This window comes from Thamnophis elegans, unplaced genomic scaffold, assembly GCF_009769535.1.
Source record: "Thamnophis elegans isolate rThaEle1 unplaced genomic scaffold, rThaEle1.pri scaffold_68_arrow_ctg1, whole genome shotgun sequence".
Classification (NCBI taxonomy): Eukaryota; Metazoa; Chordata; class Lepidosauria; order Squamata; family Colubridae; genus Thamnophis; species Thamnophis elegans.
This window is the reverse complement of record NW_022473902.1, coordinates 684,587-697,679: the sequence shown is the minus strand read 5'-3', so window position 1 is coordinate 697,679 and position 13,093 is coordinate 684,587.

Here is a 13,093-nt window from a genome sequence, read left to right as displayed (position 1 = left end):
GATGGATGGAAGGAAGGAAGTGGATGGATGGAAGGGTGGATGGAAGAAAGTGGATGGATGGGTGGGTAGGTGGGTGGATGGATGGATGAATGCATGGATGGAAGGAAGGAAGGAAGTGGATGGGTGGGTGGGTGGATAGATGGATGGATGGATGGAAGGAAGGAAGGAAGTGGATGGATGGATGGATGGATGGAAGGGTGAGTGATGGATGGGTGGGTGGGTGGGTGGAAGGAAGGAAGGAAGGAAGGAAGGAAGTGGATGGATGGAGGAGTGAGGGGATGGATAGAAGGAAGTGGATGGGTGGGTGGGTGGGTGAGTGGATTGATGGTTGGACAGACAGAAACATAGAAACTCAATGAATATTTCCCAGTCATATCTATCTGGCCCACAAGAGCAGGGAGACAGGGAACAATAAATGTCCCTTATTTTAAGGAGGACCTGTTCGTGGGACCAAGAAGAAGTGCCTTCCCCATGGTGGCTTCCTCCCTCAGCTATTTCTACTTCTAAAATACACGCAGAAGATGATTTTAGCCTACACAATATGTGGAACCTCATCCTCCACAATGTCAAAGTTTGTCCTGCATCTTGGAAAAAACCACCTGGATTTGATAAGCCCTGGATTTGATCAGTATGGACAACACTGAAGGGATTTCGCATTGGCCATGTTAGATGTGCAGATGTCGTCCATAAGTGGGCCAAAATACCATCACCGAGTTGTGACTGCGGGGCTGAAAAAAACCAACTCTCCAACATATAGTGCCAAAACTGAGTCTACATTACAACGGAGACTTTGCTGATTTACTGGAATCTGTCATCTAGACATATGTTTGCAATATTTCAGATCCTTTGTATTTTTATCCCCTGCGTTTTGAATCGAAACGTGAGGTGACTGTGCCATACGATAAATAAATATGGCACAGCATCCTAACATCCTCCCCATGAAGATAAAGATTGGCACCCACTTTGATATGTTTCTCACCCGGCACTGAAGACCTGGTTTTGCCAATGGGGTGGTGGTGGCGGTGGCTCATTTGATTGTTGTCGCTAGATAAGATAGGATAGCTTTTGTTGTCATTATTTTTACCGCGAGAACACTGGCCCACATTAAACATGGAATCAGGGGTGGGTTGCTAATCCCGTTCCAACCGGTTCGGTTGGAACGGGGCCGGCGGTGTCCTCGTGCACGCGCACAGTTCACGCATGCGTCTTAGCGCCTGTGCAATGCTCCAGCTGCTCACGGAGACTCGTGCAGGCGCTGTATGTGCCATCCAGCTGCTCGTGGAGAATCGCGCAGGCGCTGTATGTGCCATGCGCCTGCGTGGAAGCGCAGAAGCCTTCAAAGACCGGTAAGGAGCGCGGGCGGGCGGGTGGGCCCTTTGCCGTTCCCGGAAGTTACTTACTTCCGGGTTCGCCGACCAACCGGTTCGCGGGGACCGCCGCGAACCAGTTGAAACCCACCCCTGCATGGAATTCTGTTGCCTGATCTTCAGGAGAAAGTGTGTATCTACCCAAACACATACATAACACACTACGCACATGCTACAAAAACATACATAAATCACTGTTCATTTTGAATACATTGCAGAAAGAGGAAGCTTGAGAATTCACACGGTTGATGCTGAATGGAACAAAACTGCCATTGAATCTGGATGTTCTGCTTCGGCAGTAGTGGGATATGATTGATACACCCCGGTACAGGCGTACCAGAGCCTGCTGGGAGCACCAGGTACCATTCCGGCATGGTGTTCCGGAGGGCCCACCCGCCCGCCCTCTTTACCTGTATTTGAGCCTATCGGGGTTTATGCGCAAACGCATAAACTGCACGACGCTCCACCGAGCAGCTGGAGTGTTGCAGAGCCGTCGCGGAGTGTTGCAGACGGTAAGTACGCATGCACGTGCTGCGTGCGGTGGTGAACACCCAGCCCCGTTGCACACTACCAGTTGCACCGGGATCTGGAACCCACCACTGTGCTTTGGATTTGATGAAGCCCCCTCCCAGAAGGTAACAAGGAAACAAGAGCCGAGGTGGCGCAGTGGTTAGGGTGCAGTACTACAGGCCACTTCAGCTGACTGTTATCTGCAGTTCAGTGGTTCTAATCTCACCGGCTCAAGGTTGACTCAGCCTTCCATCCTTCTGAGGTGGGTGAAATGAGGACCCAGACTGTGGGGGCGATATGCTGACTCTGTAAACTGCTTAGAGAGGGCTGAAAGCCCTATGAAGAGGTATATAAATCTAAGTCTAACTGCTAAACCGGGTCATGAAGAGGATGTGTAGCAACTGAGACAATCCTTCAGATCCTACTCAAGCATCGCTTGTGTGCCATGTCCTGGATCGAAGGAAGTGAAATACCAATAATCATTCCTGCCGTCCTCACCACTCTCTGCATTGCCTTCGTGTCCGAAAGAGTAAGGCTTTCAAACCAGACACTAATGCAATATGACAGGATGCTCTTGATTGTTCTTCTATAGCCATGATGGCAAACCTATGGCACGCATGCCACAGGTGGCACATAGAGCCATTTCTGAGGGCACACGAGGCGTTGCCCTGTCAGCTCCAGCACGCATGCATACACTGGCCAGCTGATTTTCAGCCTTGATTTTCGGCTGTTTTTTGCTCTCCAGAGGTTTCCCTGAAACCTCCAGAGGGCAAAAAACGCCCCAAAATGGAAACTGTTTGCACGTTGGGCTGTTTATTGCCCTCCAGAGGCCTCCTGAAGTCTCTGGAGGGAGAAAAACAGCCCAATGGGCAACCCGGAAGACCGTTCCCAAACTTATGGTTTGCATCTTGGGCCGTTTTTTGACAACAAAAGTCGAAAAACAGACCTACCAGGCCCACTAGAAGTCAGAAAATGGGCCATTTCTGGCCCTGGGAGGGCCTCCTGGGAGGCAGGGGAGGCCATTTTCGCCCTTCTCAGGCTCCAAGAAAGCTGTGCGCACATATGTGCACACAATAGCGCATGTGAACGTGCTTTTGGCCCCCAAGGCGAAAAAGGTTTGCTATCACTGCTCTTTAGAAAGTGGTTAGGACGGGAAAAGGACATCAGCAATAGCAGTTAGACTTATATACCACTTCAAAGTTCTTTACAGCCCTAAGAGGTTTACAGAGTCAGCATATTGCCCTAAACAATCTGGGCCCTCATTTTACTGACCTCAGAAGAATGAGACAACCTCGAGCCTGGTGAGATTCCAACTGCCAAACTGCTAGCAGTCAGCAGAAGTAGCCTGCAGTACTGTGCACCACCACAGCTGATAGCAAGGTGAGAGGGTTTATTGGATTTCATTTTGGGTTTATGGAGGATTTTATATTTGTAAGCCATTGGAGATACTGAGAATGAGTTGGGCGGCCATGCAAACTTTCTCAAATAAAGAAAATCTCCAAGACCTTTGTGCTTTTATACACTTCCAACAGATCCTCCTTCAGTTGTGTTCTTTCAAGCAAAGGACTTAGCAACTTTGGAGAGTTTTGGAAATTATCCAAAATGCGGCATCACTGGAGGTTTTTAAGATGAGATTGGACAGACATTTGTCTGGATTGGTGTAGCATCTCCTGCTCGGGAAGGGGTTGGACTAGATGACCTTCAAGGGTCCATTCCCGCTCTGTTCTTTTCTTATCATTTTGGCTGCTGTCTCCTTCATTCTCCCCTCCCCCAGCGCTGTTGTATCAAATACCATATTTTTCAGAGTATAAGACACACCTTTTTTCCCCGCAAAAAAGAGGCTGAAAATCTGGGTGCATCTTATACACTGAATACAGCAATTTTGCCTCCTGAAACCCCGCCCCCCCTTCACCAAAATGGCCGTGCATAGCCTTTAGGAGGCTTTCAGAGGCTTCCTGGGGGCTGGGGAGAGCAGAAATGAGCAAAAACCGGGCCATTTTTTGGTCAATTTTGCCCTCCCAGCCCCCAGGAGCACTCTATAAGCCTCCTAAAGGCTATCCATGCCCTCTTTTTTGACACAAAACGGGCCCATTTTTGCGAAAAATGGACCATTTTTTGTTCATTTTTGCCTCCACCCCCATCCCGCAGGAGCATTCTACAAGCCTTCTAAAGGCTATTCATGCCCCTTTTTTAAAAGGGGGGGGGGTTGTGAAAAATCGGTCGTTTTTGGAAGGTTTGCAGAGTGCAAAACCTTTTTTTAAAAAATGTGCCTCTTCAAAACCTTGGTGCATCTTATACTCCAAAAAATATGGTAGGTCAGCCAAAACGGAGGCAGAATTTTGTTTTGTGCTTGCGTCACTGCAAAAGGTGTTTAAATGCATTCAGACATTCCATACGCACCCACACATCCTGCATATACTGTTTAGTTGCTATCGGTTATCAAAGCTGTACGGCTCAGCTCTCTCTTTCACACTTCGTGCGGTGCAAAAGTAAGTGGGATTTGGGAGTTGTATTTTTTTTTCTTTTCTTTTCACAGATTTATTCCTGAAATTTCCCCAAGGAGAGGAAAGTTACAAAAATGGGACAGACTTGCAATCTCAGATGAATTGCATACAGCAAGATATGGGGTGGATCATTGCTGGTAGCAAAAGCAGGCATAGTATCTTACAAAAGTAGGGACGCAGTGGCTCAGTGGATAAGACACTGAGCTTGTTGATCAGAAAGGTCAGCAGTTCAGCGGTTCAAATCCCTAGCGCCGCGTAATGGAATGAGCTCCCGTGACTTGTCCCAGCTTCTGCCAGCCTAGCAGTTCGAAAGCATGTAAAAAATGCAAGTAGAAAAATAGGAACCACCTTTGGTGGGAAGGTAACAGCGTTCCGTGTGCCTTCGGCATTTAGTCATGCCGGCCATATGACCACAGAGACTTATTCCGACCACGCTGGCTCTTTGGCTTTGAAATGGAGATGAGCACCGCCCCCTAGAGTCGGGAACAAGTAGCACATATGTGCGAGGGGAACCTTTACCTTTATCTTACCAAGAATCCCACAGTCCCTGAAAGCAATGACAAAAATGAAAGGAATGTGGAAATGAACATTCTCTGTGTTGAGATGAAGAACTGTAATGTGTAATGTGTACCATGGGTGTAAAGGAAGGGTTATAAAGTGGAAGTAGAATGAACAAACCCCAATCATTCATTTTTTAAAATTTATTTACTATACTGACTTTATTATTTTTTAGAAACAACGTAAGGCAGCAAGCTGATTTAATGCTACTTTCTCCACCTATTGTCCCCATCTGAGGTGAGTTTAATTGTGGGATTGACTCTCCCAAGTCACCTAGCCAGCTTTCATGGCTAAGGCATAACTAGAAGTCACCATCTCCTAGTGATTGGTCTAAGGTCACCCATATACAGATTAACAGAGTTGGAAGGGACCTTGTAGGTCATCTAGTCCAACCCCCCGCCCAAGCAGGAGATCCTACACCATTTCTGACATTTATTCTGTATTATAATAAAGTAGAATACAAGCTATTCAGGTAATCATAACCATCACTACTTAAGATACCTTACAGAAAGGTGTTTTGTATATATACATAGATAGATAGATAGATAGATAGATAGATAGATAGATAGATAGATAGATAGACAGACAGACAGACAGACAGACAGACAGACAGACAGATAGATAGATGATAGATAGATAGATGATAGATAGATAGATAGATAGATAGATAGATAGATAGATAGATAGATGATAGATAGATAGATAGATAGATAGATAGATAGATAGATAGATAGACAGACAGACAGACAGACAGACAGATAGATGATAGATGGATGGATGGATGGATGGATGGATGGATGGATAGATAGATAGATAGATAGATAGATAGATAGATAGATAGATGAGATATGGATATGGATATGGATATGGATATGGATATAGAGATGGAGATAGAGAGAGAGAGAGAGAGAGAGACAGATAGATAGATAGATAGATAGATAGATAGATAGATAGATAGATAGATAGATAGATAGATGATAGATAGATAGATATAGATAGAGAGAGATATAGAGAGAGATATAGAGATATAGAGAGCTAGAGATAGAGATAGATAGATAGATAGATAGATAGATAGATAGATATAGTTATAGTTATAGTTATAGATATAGATATAGATATAGATATAGATATAGATATAGATATAGATATAGATATAGATATAGATATAGATATAGATATAGATATAGATATAGATATAGATATAGATATAGATATAGATATATAGATATATAGATATATAGATATATAGATATCCTGGCCCCTGAGGACTTTACCACTGTAATCATGACACTGGAACAGACTTGAATCATAATGGAATCATAATGAAAAGACTGTAGAAATGGAGTTATAAATATGCAACAGAGTGATTGGGGGTGGGGGCGGAATGGCCTCCTAAATTCTAAGGAAATCCTGCGAGGCAAAAAGAAAGGCTGAATCCACGGGATATATTTTCTCTCACAAGCAATTTCATTAAAGAAAAAACATGCTCCATTCTCCCCCCCTTCCCCCCCCCCCCGGTTCTGGCTTATGAGGAGATTTGCAAAGTATAGGAATTTCTTAGCAACATAAGAAACTCCATTCCATTTGAACCAGTCAAAATAGGAAGGTATTCAGCCGGTTCGGACCAGTTCACCCAAACCGGTAGCGGAAATTGCTGGTGGCCCCGCCCACTTGTCCAGGCTCTATGCCGTCCTTTTTAGGCACATTTTTGAGGCTGGACGCTTGGGCAGGAGGCGCCGCACAAGCAAAGCGCATGTGCAGAAGGGGCGCATGCACCCGTGAGATGGGCAAACCTGCGCAAAGCGAGTGGGCGCGCGGAATGAGTGGGCGTGCAAAGTGAGTGGGCATGCAAAGCGAGTGCGCACGTGTGTGTGTGTGAACCAGTGGTAACAAAATGTGAAACCCACTGCTTGAAGCTATGGTATAGAGCAGTGGTCTCCAACCTTGTCAACTTTAAGACCTGTGGAACTCTGGGAGTTGAAGTCCACAAGTCTTAAAGTTGCCAAGGTTGGAGACCACTGGTATAGAGAGTTGCTTTGGTCTTGTGGTGAAGGCACCAAGGCTAGACCGAAAGGGATTGTGGGTTCAAATCCTGAATCAGCCATGAATTTGGGCCAATCACCGGGAAGTGAGTTCTAGTTCCACTTTAAACCTGAAAGCTGGCTGGGTGATTTTGGGGCCAATCATCAGGAGACAGGGAGTTCTAGTCACACCTTAGGTAGGAAAGCCAGCTGGGTGACTTTGAGTCAATCATGAGGAGAAAGTTGATGTTTCAATCTTTTTTTTTTAAAAAAAAAGGCAGAGAAGAGGAACTAGGATGATTAGAGACCTGGAGACTAAAGCATACGAAGAACAGCTGCAGGAATTATGTGTGGCTACTCTAGAGAAAAGGAGGACTAGGGGTGACATGATAGCAGCATTCCAGTATTTGAGGGGCTGCCACAAAGAAGAGGGGGGCAAACTCATTTTCCAAAGCCCCAGAAGGCAAAATAAGAAGCCATGGATGGAAACTCATCAAGGAGAGAAGCAACTTGGAATTAAGGAGGAACTTCCTTTTTTATTTTTTTATTTTTATTTTAAACACATAAACACATCAACAAAAACAAACACATGACTTAAAACAACATAGGAACAAGAAGTTCCGTCATATATCATACAGCAGTTCCATATCGGTTTCTTTGCAGTTGGTGTTTTCCCTTCTATACATTTCTATCTTGCATTCATGGTCCCCTTATTCGTTACCCATTTTTATGTACTATTCTATATTTATTTATACTTAGCTATTTATAACCAAATATTGTTTACCTATATTGTGCTTTATATTCTTACTATCATTTATTCTCTTACATACAATTATAGGTATACATTCACATGGTTATTCTTTTTCTTTGCCATTCTTATACTTTTGTTATTCCATTTGAAAGGTTATAATATACAGTTTGGGTTGCTTTGTTTACCATCCCTAGCACCTGTTGTAACACCACCTTATTTTCCCTTTCTTTTCTCCCTCCTTTCCTTCTCTACTTCCTTCCTTCCTCCTCTCCTTCCCCTTCCTTCTTCCCTTACCTCTCCCCTACTCCCACCCTCTCTCTTCCCCTTCCTGCCCTCTCTCCTTCTCTTTCTCTCCCTTCCACCCTCCTCTCCTTACCTCTTTCTTCTTCCCTTTCCTCTCCTCCACTAATCCAAGGAGGAACTTCCTAACGGTGAGGACAATTAACCAGTTGGAATGGCTTGTCTCCAGAAGTTCTAGGAGCTTCATCACTGGAGGTTTTTAAGAAGAGATTGGACAATCACTTGCCTGAAATGCTAGATTATCTCCTGCTTCAGCAGGGGGCTGGACTAGAAGCCTCCAAGGTCCCTTCTAGCTCTATTCTATTCTACATTCATGTAAGTTGCCAAGCACCTAAATTTTGATCACATGACCATGAGTATGCTGCGCCCATAAGTGCGAGGACTAGTCATGTCTTTTGACTACCATAATATTATTTCATCTATTCATCCATTCTAACATTACCAGTGGCATCCCATGGAATTCTGCCTCCTTGGCAGGTAGTCCTCGATTTATAATCATTCATTTAGTACAGTGGTGGGTTTCAAAGATTGTTCGAACCTACTCTGTGGGTGTAGCCTCCTTTGTGGGAGTGGCTTGCCGCCCATGTGACTGGATGGGAGTGGCTTGCCATCCATGTGATATGAAGATGCCAACGACACTTGTCAGAACCACCTTAAATTACCTCACACACAGCACTGGCATGCATAAGAATATGATGTAAACTTGTTTTTTCAAAGGCATCTTTGGTTTGCGTTAAAACAACTTCAACGCACGCAATGTTCTGATTGCACCACAAACGCAGTAGTCATCCTTATCTTTCACAGAGGCTCTGAGTTTTATAAATAGGAGCATGATAGTGTAGAATAATCATATCCAAGGACCAGTGGTGGGTTTCAAAAAATTTTGGAACCTCTTCTGTAGGTATGGCCTGCTTTCCGGGTCCACTGGTGGAACCTCTTCTAACCGGTTCGGTAGATTTGACGAACCGGTTCTACCGAATAGGTGCGAACTGGTAGGAACCCACCTCTGATTTAGTGACTGTTCAAAGTTACTGGAAGTTACTGGATAGCCACCTGCCTGAAACGGTCTAGAATCGCTTGCTTGAGCAAGTGGTTGGACTAGAAGACCTCCAAGGTCACTTCCAGCTCTATTCTGATTGACCCCAAAGTGATATGGATCCCAACTAGTGGATGGTCTCATTATGTCACCAGAGTGATGGGGATTTCTTGGTTTTTGTACTGGAGTTTGATCTGTTCTGTCCCAGGCTTCCTTAGAAAGCAAGAAGCAGAGTCTTGGTCCCGACAAAACCCCCTTTATTTACACGGCTGTGAATTCCTTTCATTCGCAGTCAGCAAGGCTTAGCAAACAGTCTTTCCGAGGAATATTTATCAACACGAACCTTATCTCGTTTGGAGAGCTGCCAGATAAACTAGCTTCCAAACACAGGGCAAAGCAAACCTTGGCACAGAATCTCTTAAAGTCACAAACAGAACTTCTCACTCTTGACATGACCGAAGGAACACATTAGCAATAGCAATAGCAGTTAGACTTATATACCGCTTCATAGGGCTTTCAGCCCTCTCTAAGCGGTTTACAGAGTCAGCATATTGCCCCCACAATCTGGGTCCTCATTTCACCCACCTCGGAAGGATGGAAGGCTGAGTCAACCTTGAGCTGGTGAGATTAGAACTGCTGAACTGCAGATAACAGTCAGCTGAAGTGGCCTGCAGTACTGCACCCTAACCACTGCGCCACCAATGGCCCTTGTCCATTGTTTCCTGCAAAAGCCCACTCCCTGTTTGCTTCTTTTTTTGTTTCCTATGGGAGGGGACAATCACCTCCAAGGTGTGGCTTTACTCCTAAGTCCACCCTGCTTTCTTGGTTGTTCCTGTCTTCTGGCAGCTCTGCGCATGCACACTGATAGCGTTCCGACTACAATGCAGAATTAAATCAGAGTCGAAGGCAAAACTATGCTTAAAGTTCCAATTTAATAAGGCAGGCATGTTGGCATCGTGCTGCGAGGATTCCAACTCTGAAAGTTACATCAGAATCCCACCCAGTTAAAAGTTCATGATCTTGTCCCCACACCCACAAGTCCTTCACATGGCCCAATCTTCTTCTTCCACGCTGGCATCCACACCCAGCTGCTTCCGGTCAGGTGTAAAGGTTTGGGAGACAAAAGATGACCTTCAGCTTCTAGGAAGGAGTTTTTTATTTTGAAAACAACACATTCTACCCCTTGCTAAATCCCCCCCCTTAATAAGAGTGTGGCAGGCCAAAGTTTCTTAAAGGAACCGCTGCAGGCCTGACACTGGGAAGAGGCTCCAACTGTTCTTCTGCCTCGCTGCTGTCTAGCTCGCTCTCTGCCTCCAAGGCAGAGTCCTCGTCTGAGCTTTCCTCAGCCCCCAGGACTGGCCCATGTTCCTCCCCAACCTCCTCACTGTCCGACTCTGCTGCCAGTTGTGCTGGCTGCCGGCGGGCCACAACATAATCTTTGTAAGCTACCCAGAGTCACTGAGAGTGAGTTGGACCGTGACCCGTCAAAAGTGCAAACGTCATAAGCGCGCCGACAACAGCGCACCGACAGAAGCGTGATTTCATTTAAGGTAAGATTTACAGTTAGGGTTAGGTTTAGGGTTAGGTTTAGGGTTAGGTTTAGGGTTAGGTTTAGGTTTAGGTTTAGGTTTAGGGTTAGGTTTAGGGTTAGGTTTAGGGTTAGGTTTAGGGTTAGGTTGAGGGTTAGGTTGAGGGTTAGGTTGAGGGTTAGGTTGAGGGTTAGGTTGAGGGTTAGGGTTAGGGTTAGGTTTAGGGTTAGGTTTAGGGTTAGGTTTAGAGTTAGGTTTAGGGTTAGGTTTAGGGTTAGGTTTAGGGTTAGGTTTAGGTTTAGGTTTAGGTTTAGGTTTAGGTTTAGGGTTAGGTTTAGGGTTAGGGTTAGGGTTAGGGTTAGGGTTAGGGTTAGGGTTAGGGTTAGGGTTAGGGTTAGGGTTAGGGTTAGGGTTAGGTTTAGGGTTAGGTTTAGGGTTAGGTTTAGGGTTAGGTTTAGGTTTAGGTTTAGGTTTAGGTTTAGGTTTAGGTTTAGGTTTAGGGTTAGGTTTAGGTTTAGGTTTAGGGTTAGGTTTAGGGTTAGGTTTAGGGTTAGGTTTAGGGTTAGGTTTAGGGTTAGGTTTAGGGTTAGGTTTAGGGTTAGGTTTAGGGTTAGGTTTAGGGTTAGGTTGAGGGTTAGGTTGAGGGTTAGGTTGAGGGTTAGGTTGAGGGTTAGGGTTAGGGTTAGGGTTAGGGTTAGGGTTAGGGTTAGGGTTAGGGTTAGGGTTAGGGTTAGGGTTAGGGTTAGGGTTAGGTTTAGGGTTAGGTTTAGGGTTAGGTTGAGGGTTAGGTTGAGGGTTAGGTTGAGGGTTAGGTTGAGGGTTAGGTTTAGGGTTAGGGTTAGGGTTAGGTTTAGGGTTAGGTTTAGGGTTAGGTTTAGGGTTAGGTTGAGGGTTAGGTTTAGGGTTAGGTTTAGGGTTAGGTTTAGGGTTAGGTTTAGGGTTAGGTTTAGGGTTAGGTTTAGGGTTAGGTTTAGGGTTAGGTTTAGGGTTAGGTTTAGGGTTAGGTTTAGGGTTAGGTTGAGGGTTAGGTTGAGGGTTAGGTTGAGGGTTAGGTTGAGGGTTACGTTATAGCGCGCTTCTGTCGGCGCGCTTTTGTCGGCGCGCTTTAGGGCTAATTAGTCGCTCATTCATCGCGCGGTTTTGTCACCGTGCTTTAGACACCGCGGTTTAGTCAGGCGCGCTTTTGTTGTGCGCGCATTTGTGGTGGAACCGAGTTGGACAATCCTGTAGCTTTTCTTAATAAACAAATAACCTTCACACTCCTCCGTACCCAATGAGGTCCCTTCTGTTCAGTTTTGAGAGAGCTGTTACAGTGATGGATCGATAAACAGATAGTCCCCACCCTCATTTCTTTGCCGCATTCTGTCGGGAATAAAAAGAGAACAAGAAGCCAAAGTTCTCCCCGCGCAGTGCTTTCCACGTTCACCCCCCTAACGCAGCAGAAATCCGCTCCACAGACTCAGCAAAGGGCGCATCATCCTTCCTTTTTAAAAAGTGCTGAATTTTTAATTTTAAGTCTGCAATTAAAGCGCACCATGATTAATCTGCCAATTAAATCTCGCAGCTTAAGTCAGAATGCATTTTGATTGTAGGGGGAGCACGAGGAAGCTGGCAGCGTCCCTCCCGCTCTCCAAACTACACACGCTCTCTGGGGATATACGAAATATTCGGCGCTGCTGGAGATCACAAATTCAGTTTTGAAAGACCAGTTTGTCCTCCTAGGCTGGTAAAAGAAAGGAAGGGGGGAAAAAATGCCACATTCTGAAAACCACCCACAGCAGCCTTTCCGTTTGGGGAGGGAGAAATAGAGAATTCCATTTGTTCCCAACAGCTTGCATGCGGTTTAACATTTAGGCAGTTCCCATTCAGCCATGGATTAATGAAAGGAAGGCCAGGAACAAATGATGAGGATTATTTCTTCTTGCCTAGCGTAAATTAACAGGATGGGCCAGCTTTGTCTGAAGGCCTCGTCCAACTAAGGAACATTTTGATGGAACCTCAAGTCAAATTGCCCGTGAGTCATTCCAGAACAGGTTGAATTTCTCCCTGAATAACATCAAAAGAACGGTGTGTATCTTTAAAAAGAACAGAGAAGATGTTGGTGTTTTTCCTTTAAGAAAATGTTGGATGGTCATGTTCTTCCTTAAAAAAATATCTTATGGAGATTCTCAGTCATCCAGATCACGATTGTCCCAAGCAGTGGTGGGTTTCAAAAATTGTTCGAACCTACTCTGTGGGTGTGGCCTCCTTTGTGGGAGTGGCTTGCCGCCCATGTGACTGGATGGGAGTGGCTTGCCGCCCATGTGACCAGATATGAAGATGCCAACGACACTTGTCAGAACCACCTTAAACTACCTCACACACAGCACTGGCATGCATAAGAATAGGATGTAAACTTGCTTTTTAAAAGGCATCTTTGGTTTGTGTGAAAACAACTTCAACACACGCCATGTTCTTATTGCACCACAAACGCAGTAGTCATCCTTACCTTTCACAGAGGCACTGAGTTTTATAAAT